General features: G+C 37.8%; 1 protein-coding gene and 1 pseudogene across 3 annotated transcripts in view; both read right to left on the bottom strand.

The window, feature by feature from the left end:
* LOC145981619 (uncharacterized) overlaps window positions 1–18,647 on the bottom strand; it is a 427,540-nt gene that overhangs the window by 222,343 nt on the left and 186,550 nt on the right. The gene's annotated exons all lie outside the window — the stretch shown is intronic.
* LOC145981184 (calmodulin pseudogene) lies at window positions 631–1,383 on the bottom strand (annotated as a pseudogene).

The raw sequence follows: 18,647 nt of genomic DNA, 5'->3' as shown, positions 1-18,647 counted from the left end.
TGACATGACACACATCACAGTTTCTTTCATTTCATAGCAGACACCATAAAGTATTTCATAATCCTATGAAATCAGTTCATTATGAATATTTCAATCCAATTTCATGTCTATAACCAGGGCTCGAAAAATCCCAGTCGCCAGGTCGCCATGGCGACTAAAAATTTTAGCCTGGCGACTGTGATCTTTTGCTGTAATATTACCTTTTTTCTTAAGTTTGCATGTACGAAATTTTGAAGAGTGTAAGTTCAAATTACAGTACAGCTTAAGTTAGCAAATTATTATTTTTTATCAACGTTGTGAACATTCCATAGAATCAGTAACAATTTCATACTCTTTGTCTCCCAACCCCCCACTTCCCGCTTTCTCACATGATTTTGCGATGTTTTGAATACGGTGATGCTGAACTTCTTATACGAGTAGTATGCACAACTGACTGTAAGTGGTTTCCTGGCGCCTGATTTGAGCACTGTCTATAACCTTACATTTTATGTGAAAAATGTCACTGACATGACGCCGGAATTCCCCAAAACATTATTACGTATTAGTATTTCTTGTGCAAACACCTCAAGAAAGTGTACATAGAAACATCAGGATATATGTAAAGCAACTTTTATTTTCCTAGTTCTTCCAGTAAATCATCTTAACACATCTCTGAACAATTATTCACCAATAATCACTTACAAAAATGCAGGTCAGTAAAATATAGACAATAACTGTTGCATTAAAGTAAGTTGCTGATAAGGAAATCGAAACTCAGAACATCTGAAATAAATCTGAGTATTGTGCACTTCAAAGCACGTCTGAACAATCTAAATAAGTCACAGTGAACATCAAAGCTAATGTAAATCTTCATGATTTATCTGCTACACACAACTGTTTCAGTCTAAGATTATTGTGTACTAACCTGGCAGTCTTAACGAAAGTTCATTTTGACCTGATAAGAGTGACGAAATCTTTATAGCTAACTTTCCCATCGCGATCAAAATCAGCTACTTTCATCATTTCAAGAAGCTCTCGATCCGTCAACTCCTCGCCCAAATTGAGCATGATAGCTCTAAGTTCAGCCACAGTAATGTATCCATCGCCATCTTTGTCGAACACTTTGAAAGTCTCTCTAAGCTCGTCCTCAGCGCTTGGAGTCTTCAATCTTTTGCCCATCACTTGAAGAAACTCATGGAAGTCGATTGCGCCACTGGAATCCGCATCCGCTTCATTGATCAGCTCGTCAAGTTCTGTCTGTGTGAGATCCATACCTAGACATTTCATGAGTGGCCCGAATTCATTACTTGTAATTGTCCCATCACCACTTTTATCAAACAAGGAGAATACTTCCTTAAATTCTGCAATTTGTTCTTCTGTTAGTTGTTCAACCATCTTTGCAACTATGCGAGAGCAACTGAGATTTATATATTAAGGTTCAGTCACAGCCTCTGGAAAAGTGTTCATTAGCCATCAAAAACTGTCACACTTACTTCATCAACAAGTCAGGTTTCACGCAGAGCCTAGAGCTGAACATTTATTCTTTGCTCTTGCGTCAGCATGATCTTGAGATTAAACTCTAGTGCCACGCCCGTACTCAAAAGGGTCATGATCTCCCCTTCGAACTATGAAACATTTTAATGTGTGCCTAGAAAAATCTACGAAAATAACATTGACGATTCTTTTCAGATGTTGCAGAAATTTCGATTTTGTCCTTACATTAATGAATGGCTTGTTTGCGGATATCAGCAGTCTGCAATATTTGGTAATTTTAGTTACATATTGTGTAACATAGCCTAGTCTCCGTATTTTGCATGGCGACCATTCTCAAATTGATGCCACCTTCTGAAATGTATTTAACGACGCTGCCATATGGCAAACTTATTGTTACAGGTGAAGAAAATTCAAGGCATGAAAATTATTCTTTGTAGCAAACTTTGAAGTGTTGTTTGTTCTTTCATTCTTCGTGAACATTATACCGTAAATATTACTGTAGGAATTGAGTAAGAGTAGCATTTGAGTTGTTATTACAAATAATATGCAATAGTTATTTTCAGAATTACAAGCTTTGTGTGCAGTGGAATCCGTATTACCGTGCAAATTGTCCATGAACATTTTCATTATTTTTTCTCTTACATCTATGTGCTTTAAGCGATGGATATTTATGTATGCTGGTGCAGAAGTTGTCATCAGCTTGTCTTGAATTTTCGTTTAATTCTTGAAGCTCCTTGGGTCAAATGAAGTGCACGAACATGGTGATGGACAATTTGCACGGTAATCCTCATGAATCCCACTGTACATGGGCGAAAAAGGGCTTTGTTTAGGAGGATTTTCCTCTTGTTCAATCTACCTGTATTTTTATAACGGTCTCAAACTTTCTGAGTGGAACGAAAGTTACTCTACTAAAAACCGACACATGTGTGTTTTTAGTTCTTGTGTTTGCCCTTTCATCAGTCCCATCTGATCACATTTCATCCTCATCTTGTGATGAGCCAAGAGTGGTAGAAAAGTGAAGAATAATAAATCAAATTAAAATAATCTACGGGAAAATGCAGAATCATTCATAGACCGTCAGTTGTTCAAAATAGCTTCCGAACTCTTCTCGCTATCAATGATGAACCGGAAGATTCCGAAGCTCACCAATCAATCTATGGAATGAAAGAATCTGTTGACAGTACCTGGGATGTTTCAAATTACTCATTGTTCAACCGTTGAAAAGTTTTCTAAAGCCCGACCAACATGACTAATCCTCGGGACTTTTAACACCGGACGTGAATAATACGAACTGTCAGCTTCCAATCAGAAACAATCTCGGGAGGTTTAAGTCAAATACCATCCGCGTGTTTTGCATGGTTAGCAATGCCATAGCGGAAACGTCACTTGTCTCTTCATTCGAAGATATTCTTGAACCAACCTCATCAGGAGAATAGGTGTAAGTGAGATTAAAGTTTTGTTGCTACATAAAGTGAGCTGGTTTATATAATTATTGTCTTTGGTTAGGGTGACCGGGACACCATCCACATTTTAAAAATCTTCAATATGTCCCGTTTTATTAAAATCTAAACGTTAGCTCGAAAATTAAATCTAAATTTGAGACATTTCATGCTAAAATAAAGTCTATGGAATTTTTGAAACTAGCGTCATGGAAACGCTGTTTCATGGTATTCATAGAAATTGGTTATTTATATTTAACGTCGCTTATCTGCCACATTTGGCTACTTGCACATAACAATCCAAATGCTACAATTTCGTCGAGAAGATTCGGGTAGGAAGCAGTTTACTGTTAAGTTAGCTCGCGTCGCGGTTCTTATTGTTTTGTATAGGTTCCGTTATTTGTAGAGGAGTGAATAATTATGACCAAGAACCGTACGTGCAGTTTCAAGGCTGGCCTGCAGGAAGATTTTAAATTCTGCACAAACTCAACAGAAAATTCCTAACGAATTGGTGAATGCTAACATATTTTCTAGTTTAACTAATAATAATAATAATAATAATAGTTTTATGATTGCCGATTTTTCAGGACGGGGTAAGCTGACTTCCTTGAGACGTCCCGTTTTTGGGTCAAAATATTTTGGTCACCCTATTTTTGGTACATTATTATACCAAACGTTTCAAATGAGTATATAGAAACCTTCATAGATAAACACAATATTATTTCACATATATTAAATTGTATTAAATATGAGATATTTAAATAAGGCAAAACTGTAATACTTTATACACACCTGCACACATGTATTTACCTAAAATAAGTATTAAAAAGAAAGCTGATTGAGTACCCTTACAGGGTTTTTCTCGTACATTTTATCACTAATTATACAAGTAATAAAATACACAGAGAACTCGAAATGCATCAAAGCGAATTTGATGCACTTTTAGTGCATCAAATGACACACTTAAACGTGTAATCTTGGATTATTGGAAATTGTCTCAGAGTTTGATGCACTGGAATTTCGACTGTAGGGTGTGTCTTTTGATGAATCTAAGTGTGTCAATTGCCGTCCGATGGGATTTTATGCATCTAAATGAATATTTTTCAATTTATATATTTACATGCATAATTATTACGAAGCAAATTGATTAGTGATTTTTCTTACCTTATATAGAAAATAAATTTTAATGTATCAGCTCCCAAATTGATCGAAGTAAAAACTATAAAGAATCAAGAACAAAAGTAATATATTTGAAGTAACTATAATTATATTTCCTAATTCAAATGTCAAAATTGGTGCCACGATGCATGTACAAGACAATAATATTGTATTTTACTGTAAAAAAAATATCCGTTTTGCACATTTTTGGTGTAGCATAGATCTACGACTCGATTTTTAAGTTGCCCGACCCTGTGGCCGAGTGGTGGCGGCCCCTGTGGCGGAGTGGTTAGCACATCGCGCTACGACGCCAGGGGTCCCGGGTTCGATTCCCGGCTCGGCCATGGATGTTTGTGATTGTCTGTCCTGAAAAGTCTTGAAATTGAAATATGAAATGATATGAGTGAATGAAAAAAAAGTGGTTAGCACATCGCGCTGCGACGCCAAGGGTCCCGGGTTCGAATCCCGGTCGGGTATGGTTGTTTGTGAATGTCCATTTTCATCCATTTCATCATTTCATCAGTCATCCCCATCTTCGCACATTAGCCAAGAGGCACAAAACGCGAAGTAAAATAAACTAAATCAATCAATCAATCAATCAATCGATTTTTAAGTTATTATATTAAGCGCAGAATTTTTTTCACAGGGGGGAAGTAAGATTTCACGGCTTACCCTTCGTCATATAAACTTGAAATTTCCGTTTTATTAGTGTTATCAATGTTTTTCTTTTCTGGGAAGAAAGGTTCGTTGTAAACCATTGAGTCAAAGTGGAGACATCTTGTGAAGAAATTAGTGACAAAGTAGGTTCACAGACTCCCAATGCAAATGTCTTCTGCTCAAGTGCCTGACTGTGAGTAAGATATCTGGTGGCGTTTCACGTTGTATGAGTTATTATTAGGAACAAGTGAATAAATTATTACCAGACATTAGTACCGCACGCTGGATTTCTTCGGAGGGGGTTGGAATTGTAAAGGTCCAACGAAACGAGTAACATGACAGGAATGTGAAAAATCTTACAAGCACGAATTCGTTCATATAATAGCAATGTTAATAGGAAGGCAAGGTAAAAATTGTGACACTTCAAAAGAGAAAATTCGTCAGGATCTGGTACCGTGTTGTGCGACACGAACGAAGAAATACACGAAAAACATTCATGACCTTTATAGCTTTAATGTGTTGAGATTAGAAATAATATTGTGCTTACCATCAGTATTAAGGATTGAAAGAATGCATGTTAATATATTTCTTGAATTTAGTATTGCACACTCAGTCTTCTCTGGCAAATAGACTAGTTCTGTCTTATTCGCTGCATTACGTTAAGTTGTGCAGGAAATACATTTTTTTCCCGCAACAACTTCAAGCTTTAATATATGACAAAACTTGATTTCGAAGATCAAGTTAAGTTGCGATACAGTTGCAATGATAACTTGGAATATCTCACAATAGCAGAACAGTCAAATTGTCCGTCAGCGTATTTAGCCAATTCATATTTGCGATGGAAGATTCTAAAATTGAATAAAGATGGTCAAGAAGTCATTTGTCTAACATCACAAGCACAAATCCATAAGCGTAACTTGGCAGAGGCAAGGGGGGCACTTGCCCCACCAAAAATTTCAGACTTATTCCTGGAACCTGAGAAGCATGAGAAGCAAAGTATTGAAGAGGTTTTTTTTCTATGAATGCGCAAATGTAAGCTACTTAGCAAAATACAGTTCTTAACGCTATTTTTATGGTATTGAAAACTTATCAATTCTGCCCCCCAAAATTAAGTCCCAAGTTTGATTCTGCCCCCACCCCCAGGTTGTCCCAAGTTTGATTCTGACCCCCAAAAAGTTAAGTTCAAAGTTCGATTCCCCCCCCCCCCCCAAGTTAGGCCTCAACATACGCGTTACGCCCATGCACAAATCCACGTGTAAGCACATAGGATGCACAAATTAGTCACTGAAAACCGTAGTGGGTAATTTGTATCCACGTATCTTTGAACTTGGCTGTACAACTCTGGGTCGCCGTTGTTCGCTTTAAAAAAAGTGGCCCTTGCCATTTAAGGAGTTTCAGCCAGAGCTTCGACCATTTCTCAACCACTCCACGAGAGTGCGCCACTAGAGCTTCAAATCACTAAAATAAATACGAAACAGAGATCATATTTCACTTCTTCATGTCAAGATTTCCACCCTTTTCAAGTTTTTGTCACATTTCCGGGCATTAATGCTCTTCCCTTCAACAAGCTTAAACCTTGAAGTACGGGAATAATAGCTGTAATTTTCCCCACCAGATGTCTCATTACGGAAGGAAAGAAGTGACCCACACGCTGGTTCCTCTCCTCCTCCTTCACCTCACACGCACCTTGACTGAGAAAGCGAGATTTGTGGTACCTCCAAGTATTGCAGCCATGTTTAGGGTCACGAGTAACGTCCACCTTGTAATGTTGATGAGCGGAAGGAAAATAGATCCTTATGTTCATGTTAAGTGCCCTGAAACCGCACTCCTCAGTATCTTCGGCACGTCACGATCTGGTAAAGGTAATTATAGCCAAAAACTGATTTTACTCCGAAATTACCACTGAGTTCGTGTTTACACAGCCTAATAGGTATCTAGGAAACCATATATGTTCCTTGCTTCACAATGGTTTTCGTGATTATATCTCTTAACAATGCCCGGTAAAGAATAGTACGCGTCTTCATGCTTTCTTTGCATCTCACACAATGGACACAAACAGTATCCGAACATAATCGCATAAAAAGTTCTACCTACTTATCTTAACACAGACGAAGAAAATTGTTTTAAAATTGTCGCATTTTTGTTACTAAAATAAAATCCTGACGAATCTTACTCCAATTGCTTCACCTGGTAACGTTACATACAAGAAGAACAATTAATGAAACTTATCGGTGTTCCCAAGTAACACATTACTTTTAAACACGTAATCTTCTACAGACTGATCAGAGTGATAACGTTTAGAAACGGATCATTAGGATTAATCGCTATGAATCATTTTCTTACAATGTTTAGATTAGAAAGCACGTAAATAACCACAGCTTGGATTAAGACTGTGTGATTTTTTTTCTCGTAAGAGGAATTCAACAGCATTCATCTGACACAGTCGATATCAATTGCTACCTAAAAGTGATTGTTTCTAATGAAACGATGTGATATAAATAAAACTAATGGATGAAGCATTTGTCTTTAATATTATTGTTATGTAGTTATTATAGAAGAAATATATTATGAGGCAAACAGTTATATAAAAATTATAATTTTGGAAATATATTTGTTAATATTCATGGGCCAGCAAGTTCACTCGAAACTGTAAAGTGGTGCGTTCAATGAGGTCTAAACCTACTTTCTTCAGCTTCAGCGGGAGCATTTGACGCTTAGGAACTTCCCCAGATGGTCTTCGAAAAAAGACAGAGAAAAACATCCACTTCGCTTCGGCAGGAACGAACTCAATCGTAAAAGCAGCAAACAAACGGCTTACACTTGTTATTTAGCCCCTCTTGATAACCTACACAACGCAACATTCGAAGTAAATAAGAAAAAAAGCAACTCCTACCCTCATCAACAGTTCTGACCTTGCATCATGAAAAAGAACGACAGCAACTCCTTTACGATCGTTGCATTGAACAGGGACGAAGCTTCCTCGACTTTACTACAATCGCATTGAGTCGAGATAATTCTTCACGAACCATTTAGCTTCGGTTTTGCTTTTTTTGTTCGTCCTTCTCTGTCTCAAAGTCGTAAAACTCGCAGGTGCTCGATGTAGTGATCCTGTCTGGAAACGACAAGTGACATGCCGTTGCTATATTCCACCTCATCTCTTTTTTACTTTTTGTGTGTTTTGGCCACGTTATTTCCGTTCGTCTTCTTCCGCCGTTCTTTTGTTTGCGCTTGTCTTATTTTTTCACAGATTAGCTGTGGATTTCCTGTTACAAGATTGCTTCGTTTTTTGCCTGTTTCTTACTGCCTTGAAGACTTTTGACGCATATTGCTTCTATTATGGTTATATTCTTACAGAATGCAGGCTCGCATTTTATCAGATAATTTTGCAATGACTTAAGATATATTTATTTCTCTTCTTCTTTGGCCCCGGGTTGAGGCACATAGTGGTTCGGGTCCCACTTTCAACTGTAGGTCCAGTCCCAATTAGCCTTGCTGTGCATAAAGTGGACTTAAAACACCAAATCAATCAATCAACCTCTTCTTGTTTTAGTTGAACACCTTTAAAATATATCAAATTGTATGTATCCAATGAGTTCATTCTTTCACCTTTCTTTGTAGCATACCTACTTGTATTGAACTTAAAAACTTTCTAATAGTCTGGAGGGGAGAATGTTTGTGTATATAAATCGTCCTGTTTTTGTATCTTGTTACATTTGTACTTGGTGCAGAGTCTGAAGAAGACCTTGCTATAAGGTTGAAACGTTAGGTTTAGTTTATGTTTTATAATAAAATTAAATTACTGCCTTGGTCAGCATATTGAATTTTTATATTATGGAAACAAGGCTTAATGATGTTTTAATTTTGAATTTGTAGATAATTTTTAAAACCCGTGGCACGAAGATTTTTTGTTTTTAATATTATAAAGGTTGAAGGTATACTTTGTTCTTTATACATAACATAATATATACAGATAAGGTGATCAGTTTTGTTCAAGCTTTTCACCTTCAAAGGAGTTCACAAATTGATGATTTGTGATAGTAAATTTCCTTCAATTGCTCTATCAAGATCTTATTTTAATCCATGCGAGTTTGGCTGCAAGAAGTTATTGATGTACCATTTCTGTTTCTGTTGCTATTGGAGAAGAAAAGTAAGGCACACTAACTTTAGTTAAAAATGGAGGGAAAATGTAGCATTCGTGACAAAGGAATTGCTTCTCTGGCTAAATGTAAACCACCTTGGAGTCAGGCATCTCATGTAGTGGATGTTTTTCTTTAAAATCTCAGACTAAAGGCCGAATCACGCAGAACTGGATTTCCAGTAGGAATGCTCTAGTTGGAGCTGGACTGGCTCGACGGTGAGGCGTACGAGAGATGTCGTTGACCTCGTTGTCCATTTCACATCTGACCTGTCGTTCAACACCCATTATCAAGCCTTAGTGAAAAGGTGCATAAAGCTAGTTGGTTTCATTAGAATAAATTTTCTGTTTAATTTTTCTGTGCCTACGGTTGTAAAAATATACGCCACACTCGTTCGTCCAGTACTGGAATACTCCAGTCCCATATGGAATCCACAGTACAAAACAGGCAAGAGGAAGTGGAGAGCGTCCAAAGGCAGTTTGTGAAATGGCTGTGCTTCAGGGTGAACATTGAATATCGCAAAAAGAACTATACATCTTAATGCAAGCATTTAGGTCTGGAAACTTTGTTCAACAGAAGAGTCGTCAGTGATGTCATTTTTTTACAGAAACTGATTAATCACGGTTGTTAGAAAGTATAAACTTTAATGTAGGCCGACAGAGTGCAAGAAACCGAAAATTATTCTACACGGAGAGGTCAAGGGTCAACACGCATAGGTTTTCACCTGCAGTGCGCATGCAGGACACGGTGAATGAACTATTAAAAACTGTAGACTTTGATATGTTCACAGACTCACATAGTGTGCTGAAAAAAATATAATCACAACAATAAGTTCATAATTTGATGTAAATATTGTGTACATAGACGTTCATACTTTCATGTATTCTTTTTTCACTCTCTTCTATCTTGTTATTTATTCACAGTGTATTATGTTCAACATAATTTGGAAATGTATCCTGTGCTGAACAAATAAATAATAATAATAATAATAATAATAATAATAATAATAATAATAATGGCTACCAGGCTAGCTGGAAGATTGATTTTGACGACGTATTAAAATTGCAACTAGCTTTCTCTGCTAGATTCTGGCAACAGCCAATCAGAGCGAAAGTTTGGTCATGTTAAGCTAATCTGTAAGTTTTGCAAGAGAAAGCTATTTGCTTGTGGTTTCCGAGTGCTGGTTGCTTTGTTCACTGCTCGATGAAAGTAAAAATAACAAACTATGTGCATTCGTGTTCATTAATATTTAGGAAATTATCGAAAGCGATGAGATTTGAACACGACAAATGTGATTAACCGATAATTAAAATCCTTATTATAACCAGTGTATTAAATGTTTGACATGTTTACTTGAACTAATATTTCTTATGAATAAATCCTTCAAATCTCATGCATGAATACTATTACAGAGTTCATTAAAAAGCTTGTTGAGTACACTTTGATTACTATTTCTTTCGAGCCAATTTCTAGCCCATACTTTTCTCGTAATTTTTAATAACAGCAGTAGGTACTCTCCGGTACCGTTCTTCAAATAGCTCGTCCATCTTTCTAGCTTGTCTGCTGTCTGCAATGTCTTGTGGGAACAAAAGTAGCTATACCGACAAGTACGGCAGTATCCTGTGAGGTGAAAACTAGCACGTGAGCCAGTACCATACTACCACTTCAACTGAAAAATCCAGCAGGAGACCTAGCCAGAGTTGTTAAAGGTCAACGAATTTGAAATAAATTCAAATCCGGTCCAGGAGAGAAAATCGGCAACCGTAAATGGGTTCTGGACCGTAAAGAACCTTTTTATCTGTAAACTATTTCAATTCGGTCCAGGAACCTTTTTCCGGATTAGTTTATTTAATAGGGTCTAAGTTCCGTATTGAAATGAAACAATACGCAACTTAAACCGAATTTAAATTGTGTTAGAAAAAGAGTTCGGGTCCTGTTACGTAACCCAATAGAATCCATTAGAATTTATGCGTTCCTGGACCTTTAACAAACCTAAGTTCTAGCACCGTGTAATTCAGGCATAATACCACGATATCGTCATGAGTTCTTGCTTGGAAGCCAGTGGCCATGATATGCGGCTCCTTGCATCAACCCAACCTTCTTCAGAAGTTGCAGCCAGACCCTGATATCCGAAGGCAAGAGGCGAGCAGTGCAAAGGTCGTGCCTTCGTCACGGCAACACAGACTATAATAACCACCAAACATCCTCGCCCGTCACTTGTTTTAATAACGTCAACGCTCGCGGTTACGTTATAATGCAGCTGTTGAAATCTTCCATCCGCGAGGAATCACATTTGGAATCTGCTTGAATTATTCATATTTCTCTTTCTCTGCTTGTAACTCGCGTGTCTTACACTAGATGGAAACATCAGCATCCATTTCAAGGACATTTGATAAAACATTGATATGATCCATATTTTTATGTGACGTCACAACTTTAAAATATGTCACTGATATACTATATTTTTATGAAAGGACACGTAAATGTTGTTATTATATGTAATTTTGCACCTTGTTTGTAATGTATAACTTTTGTTTAATGTTTATTGTATTTTATGCTCTATTATGAGTAGTTTAATGTATCTTCGTGTTTGCGAGAGTGCACTATGTGAATTTGTATTTCTAAACATGTGTAGATGTCAGTTTTGTTGATAGTATCCTTTTGTAGATAGTGAGTGATTCATCTGTACTTGAATCTGTGTTCTCGAAAATAGTATAAAAGCCTAAAACCTAAAAAGAACTCCTCGGTGTTGTGCATACATCTTGGTATGGTAGTTCGGGGCGCAAGCTAGACCTATGTGACCATAGGTACGCCGATAGCCATGCATTGATGCTATACACAATACTGCAACCATTCTACGTTAAGAAATAAAGCTAGCCTAAGGATTAATTTGGAAATAAAAGGCTAAAGAGCAAATATTGGCTCAGTTATTATTGCATATCTCTTGGTGTGGTAGTTCGGGGCGCAAGCTAGGTCTATGTGATCATAGGCATGCCGATAGCCACGCATTGAGTTTATGCGTTTTAGTTGAGTCAATTCATCGACAAAGCGAAATCCTCGCCTTCGTCTCAAGTATATTTGCATTATAATTGCAATAAATAAAGAATAAAACCATTCAGTTTATACATACTGCAGTAATGTGGTTTTATTTCACTGTGCTGTGAATATTGTCTTTGTCTAACACTATCCCTGTACCTGAGAGGAGTCTGTGTACTTCATCGAGTCTCATCGTTCACCGCTGAGTATTATTAAGTTATTAATAAATATAATAATACGTTTAATAGTATAATAATACAGGCTTGCACGTATCAACATTTGAGGATTACTCATATCGACAAAATAATAATCCTAAACGTCATACAGATGGAAGTGCGTGATTGGCTACCTCTTTCGAGAAGGCGTGGTTGACGTGGTAGGAAACAAGGAAAGACATTGGTATCTGAAGCAACGGGCACCAGAAAATTTCAATTAAGCGTGGAATAAAGATGGAGATAAACATATTTATGTGAATTTTGATTTATTAATGCACCTTGCAATCTCAGTAAGTAGTGTTACAGTGTTGTTGGTAGTAGATTTCGATATATACATCTAGGCATCTTCCTTCACGTAGCATTCACGATCGATTTATAGCTAATGTTTACATCGGTAAATAGTTTTAATGTTTCATGTTTAATTTCCATCGCTTCTTCTACTGAAGAATCGATTTCACATAGATACGATTCTACATGTAATAATTTTTCATTTTTGTGTTATCAAACGTATCTTGTAGTTTAAAAAATCGTTCATAATACTAGCGTAATGTTCCATGTCGAGTTTTGAGGTGTATTGAACGTGTACTTTTACAAACTTTGTTCTGCAGAATATGCTCAGTAAACATCTACCAAAGTATATATATTTAGTAACATTAACATACTATATACTTCTCGCCTTTTATGTACATAGCGTAACGCTATTATTTTCATCATATTTCGCGATGAAATAGATGACAATCCCGCACCTCCACCATGTAACGCAATGTTAAAACTGCATTGAGATCAAACCAGAGACCCTGAGCCGTCTATTGGGCGGTGTAGTCATTCATCTTCCAGATAATAATCACTAGCTTGGCCTCATGTGATATATGCAAGAGGTTACATTTAAAGTTATGGCAAAAGAACTTACATGTACAATAATTGAGTTTTACACGCTCCATGACTGAACCGATATGGATGTACAGTCATGGAAAAAAGTTCTTCCCCATAAGGCTTTAATAGGAGCAAGTAATGCAGGAGGGTAGGCAACACATATTGCACCCTTCGATGATCGGGTGATTTTGCCTGTCTTAACACCGAGAAATGTCACGCGAAGCCACGCGAAGGTCAACATGACAGGAAAGCAAAGAGAGTCACGTGACTATTGGTTACGTGTAGTGTTGTGCTTCTCCACGTCCCCAGTTCTTGATCCACATTGCAGAAAAAGTAGAGCTGCATGCAATATATGAAAATAGGTTGTTTTCAACTACACGCTTAATTATGATTTTCCCAATTGTAAATCTATCAGACGTGTCTCCCGATTTAGTCGGGACAGTCTTTTACTTTGAATTCCTGTTCGTCATAGGCGTAACTTGACGGGAGCAGAAAGGGTATTTGTAACCCCCCCCCCAAATCAGGTTTCTTAAAGCTGCTAAAACAGGAATTAAATACTATGATTTGACGCGTCCAAAAAAAGTATTATATTGAAAGATTTTTCCCAAATACGTAGATAGCAATTTAATACCTTGAAAGTGTCTCAGATTTGTTTATTGTCATATCTTAGTGTGGCACAGGTCTACTACAAAAGTGGAATTTCGTAACAGAAATATGAACCCACTCCTTTTATTTCGTAGCCGATTTCATCTTGAAACTGAAATTAAGAATATTAGTTAACAATGTCATTGGTAAACAATAAAAAAATGTGTTAGACCCAATTCTTTAATACCTTATCATAATCTTTATCGCAAATTTAAATTTTGTTGTAAGTCCACTTTATGCAAAAAAAAAAAAAAATAAAGTTCTTACCTGTGCTTGGCGCTACGCCATGAAGGCGTACAGGGGGTGTGTGGGTAACGCCCCACACTTTCTTGATTCGTTCGTGAGTGGGGGTGATGTGATCAGCATCACGCCGCCCCACACTTTCTTGATTCGTTCGTGAGTGGGGGTGATGTGATCAGCATCACGCCCCTGACCGCTTTTACCCCCAGGGTTTCCCCCAGGTACCCATGTCATTCGACGCTGGGTGGGCGCTGGGGCCGCTTCCAACGTTAGAAAAGTTCCCGGGCTTGAACCGGCCGGGAATCGAACCCGGGGCCTATAGCATGGTAGTCAGACGCGTTACCGACTGAGTCACCGGCACAGATAGACTAATCTGAAGTGCATACAGTTTAAAGTGGGATCCGAACCACTATGTGCGATCACCTGGTATCGTACCCCAGACCCCTTGATTACAAGGCCTTACCACTACGCCATCAGTGAGGCGCACACAATCTTTGTATTTCGACCTTTTTAAACCTATATGTATCATATAAGAGGTTGTTTAACGTTGCTATGCCTCTATGGATTATATTTAGCAAGTATTCGAGCACATAGCGTCAGGTTTCATAGAATATAAGCTTCTCTTCCATGTTTATGGTTTCCTGTCTGCAGTAGAAAAACTGGCAGGTTCCCATTGCTTTTCTTTCAATAGTCTTCCAATGGTTGCATATCATATCCCTCAAATTTGATTCATTCGTTTCGAACACAATTCCCGATGGCGCAGTGGGATCGTGGGCGCCTTGTAATTAAGGGATCCCGGGTTCGATACTCGGTGGAGGAACATAGTGATTCGGATCCCCCTTTAAACTGTAAGTCCATTCACGATTAGCCTAACAGGACATAAAGTGGACTTAAGAGACCAAATCAAGCAACCAACACAATCCCGTTATTGTCCAGATTATCGAATCCAGAACCTTCGTCGCGAATAACATAAGCAGGAAGACAACGTGAAATAACCGAACAGAAACAGAACCTAAAACCTACATCGGATAGATTGGATTAAGTCGACGATACAGCACGGGTTCTGAAATGAAAAAGAATACGAAAGTTGAAGGACCTACCTCTATACGCACCCACTTTTCCTCCACTCAATGGGGAAGATATCCTTCTAGCTGAGAAGCCTTTACGTAGGAGTGCCCTGAGGGAACTTCAAGGCCACGACGATAAAGTGTTCTAAGTGTAATCACGGGACCAAAACATATGTCAGATAGCTGTGTTCCTCCTTATTTCGTACGCCATTGATAACTGGAACACGTGACCTCGTCTTTGGTAGAGCAGAAGCCTGCTTGCTTGCCACCACCCTTTAGTTCAGTGACCTTCGCCCGTAGTCAGCAAGAGTGAATGACTCACCATATACTTGTTGTCTGTGAGGCTACACAAGAATAGATATTTCGTTAGTGGCTGTAAGTATTGTTTCATCTGCAGTTATATCAGTTAACATTTCAATAGTTTCCTTCCTAATGGTTACGTTAGTGATAAACATGTAAATTAGTTCTCGAGAGTGAACGTTTTATCTATTTGAACGGGGGATTTTTATACAGCCTGCATGTATTATTTTTTCCTGAAACAAGAAGAAATTCGAAGACGCAAAAAGAGTTGTATAAGAGTAGTCAACAAAAGGAAAAAAGGAGAAGAAAACGAAAATGTAAATGCTGAAATAAATTATGGTAGAGATCGAGTGTATAACATTTTGTCATGGGTCCTCCTCGATGGCGTAGTGATAACGTCGTCGCCTTGTAATCAGTGGATCCCGGGTTTGATACACGGTGGATGCACATAGTGGTTAGTATCCCACTTTAAACTAAAGGTCGAGTCCAGATTAGCATATCTGTGCACCAAACCAAAACTAAGAAAGAAATTGTCACAGTGCAAGAAAATTTCATGTTCAACCAGATACGAAACAAAAGGGAATAATATATTGCAGGTTGGAGTTCACATCTGTAGCATCTAACCAGCACAATTATGAATCGCAATATATCGTATCAGATCCATTTTTATTATACATGTATGATAATATAAGAGAAGTAGAGGAAAGAGAAAACCAAGCGAAACACGGACGCCTTCTCCAGAATTTCAAATCTCGTTAGATAAGGTTCTGGGTTGGAGTCTAGAACAGGCATGACTTTCTTGTTCTTGCCCTTTTATCTGCTTCATTTCATCATAATTCATCGTTATGGTTTACCTGCAGGGGAAGAATAATGACAATAATTGTCAATACAAAACCAATGACAAACAGAACAACAACTCGATTACGGAGGTGCCAAGAAGAAACGAGACTTTACAGTTTCTCCGTCTCTCGGTTTGTCGAATTGAAAATTGCTCTCCCGTTCTCGGTCTCGATTAGTTAAATATAGAAATCGAAAATGTATGTGAATGAATATACATGTATTTTATATATTCCGGTTTTGTAGGAGATTTCGTGAGAGATGAAATAAGTACTCTTCCATCGTATTTATTTTTATAATTTTTATTCCCTGTTCGATGATCGCGACGATAAGGACGAGTGACCATTACATGAAATTGATGACGAAATAATCAAATACCCCCGACAAGGACGGTACTCAAACCCGGGAACTTTTGGGACGATATCGAATGTCAATCACTTAATGAGCTTGACCACCGAGCCTGCTTAATGTTGTTTCTGTCAGGTAATTCGTAATAATATCCCACATTCACTATCATTTGCTTCATAATTTATCTTATTGTTGTGATTAACCTGAATTCAAAGAATTAGTTGAAAGGCAAAAATGCAAGATTGAATGTCTCTGATGTTACTTCGTGCCGAATAATATGACGTGGTATTATGATATGAATTTATTAATCATATAATATGTCTATTCATTCCATTGATTGATCCCAATTGAGCACACAAAATATGCTATAATGTCCACTCCATGGAGGAGTGGTTAGCACAGCGCGCTACGATGCCATGGGTCCCTGGTTAGAATCTCGACTTGGGCGTGGGTGTCCTTGGTAAGTGTCCCTTCATCAATTTCATCATAGCATCACTCATCTTCATCGTCGCTATTTGCCAAAAGTGAAAGAATAGCAAATCTAAATAACAAACATCCAATCAAATCGAACATCTCTACCGATTTAATTCTATACGGTACCGAATTCCCACTTTATTACTGCATCTTAAGTCATTTTACAGCATCTCAATTGTTTTCCGATTCGAAAACATTTGGAATGTTGTTTTGTGCAGTTGATTGTGCATTGTTTCGTTGTTTGGATTGTTTAATTAACGTCGCATTAATTAGTTTTAGACCAATCGTGACGGGGGAAGCAAGAGCACAAAGAAAGCGAAACAAGGAAGAGACCACGGCTTTCTTTAAAGATAGCATCCCGTGAATACAACTCAAGTGACTGCAGAATATTATGAATAAAATTTATTTCGCTTTTTCCTTTTATTTCTGTTTCAGTTATTTTACTTCGCTTTTCTTCTACCACTCGCGTTACTTGTGTCGGTGAGGAAGAATTATAAACTCGTGAAATGGACGATGGTACAAAAAAATATATGCCTCTCCCACGGTTCGAAGCTGTCAGTACAAAATATTGTCTTATTTTTAAAATTTACGGGCAAATATGGTTTGTCACGTAGCAATTTTTGCTTATCTCTTTCTCAAGGGGTTCCATTGCCTCTCTGATGTCGTAGTGGTAACGTCTTCGCCATGTAATGAAACGCTTCCGAATTCAATACCAAATAGAGAGGCATTTGGTTCGGATCCCATTTTAATCTGTAGGTCCAGTGCGTGAACTGGACTTAAACAATTAACGTGTGGCATGTGGTCTGTGATGAGAACCATCATTTCAGCGAACCTTCTTGACGATGACTCTAATATCACTTGAAAGAATAGTATTTCCTTACGAGTAGCTCTTGTCAAGAAACCAGTTCCTGAAATTTTCTTCTGGAGGCATCGTAGCACCCAGCTGTTTGTTGTGGCTGGGGCACGAGCCATGTGACTCATGCTATCAAAGCTCAATCCTTCCCGAGAACTCAGAATCACCAGGCAAACTTAAGCGAATATTTTGTTATTTGGGTTGCATAAACAACAGGCTTTAAGACGTTACGAAATTCTAAGTCCCGTGGCCCAGGTATTTTTTTCTAAGACTGTACTTAGGAAAAGGACTTTACCTGCCTCTCGTCGATGTAGGTTATTTCCATAGATTGTCACATGTCACCGTCACATATCAATATCACTAACATTATTTGCCATCAAAGTCTTAAGAAACAACTAAATAACTTACTATTGTCCCAACAACTACATTAACCTTCATATATAAACAATTGCACCTGCACTTACACATCACACAATGCATACCTAACACCTTTCGCACACACACAATGAACTACTGAAGACTTATTACTTATCTTTTATACTTATCAATTCAATGTATCATTTTATTATTGTATAATCTTTATATTATCTCTATTGTATTATCATGATCAATGTTTTTTTCTTTGTTTTTATTCATTTATTGTATCTTTGACAACGGTTGGTTGTAAGAACGGCCCACGAGGCCGAAACAAGCCTGCTTAAATAAAGACCATTCTATTCTATTCTATATCTGACCCCCTGTCACAATCCCGTTCAATCGCCAAATGTTCAAAATCGTCCCTCACTTCCTTACTCTCTCTCGAACCCAGAACCTCACTCTATCTGGATCAGTTGCCAACTGTCCATCCTCTCTCGCTTCCAAATCTCATGCCACATACGCCTCTCAAGTCAATAACC

This window comes from Lepisma saccharinum, chromosome 29 (genome assembly GCF_977018435.1).
Source record: "Lepisma saccharinum chromosome 29, izLepSacc3.1, whole genome shotgun sequence".
Lineage (NCBI taxonomy): Eukaryota > Metazoa > Arthropoda > Insecta > Zygentoma > Lepismatidae > Lepisma > Lepisma saccharinum.
This window is presented reverse-complemented; position numbering and strand designations above follow the sequence as displayed.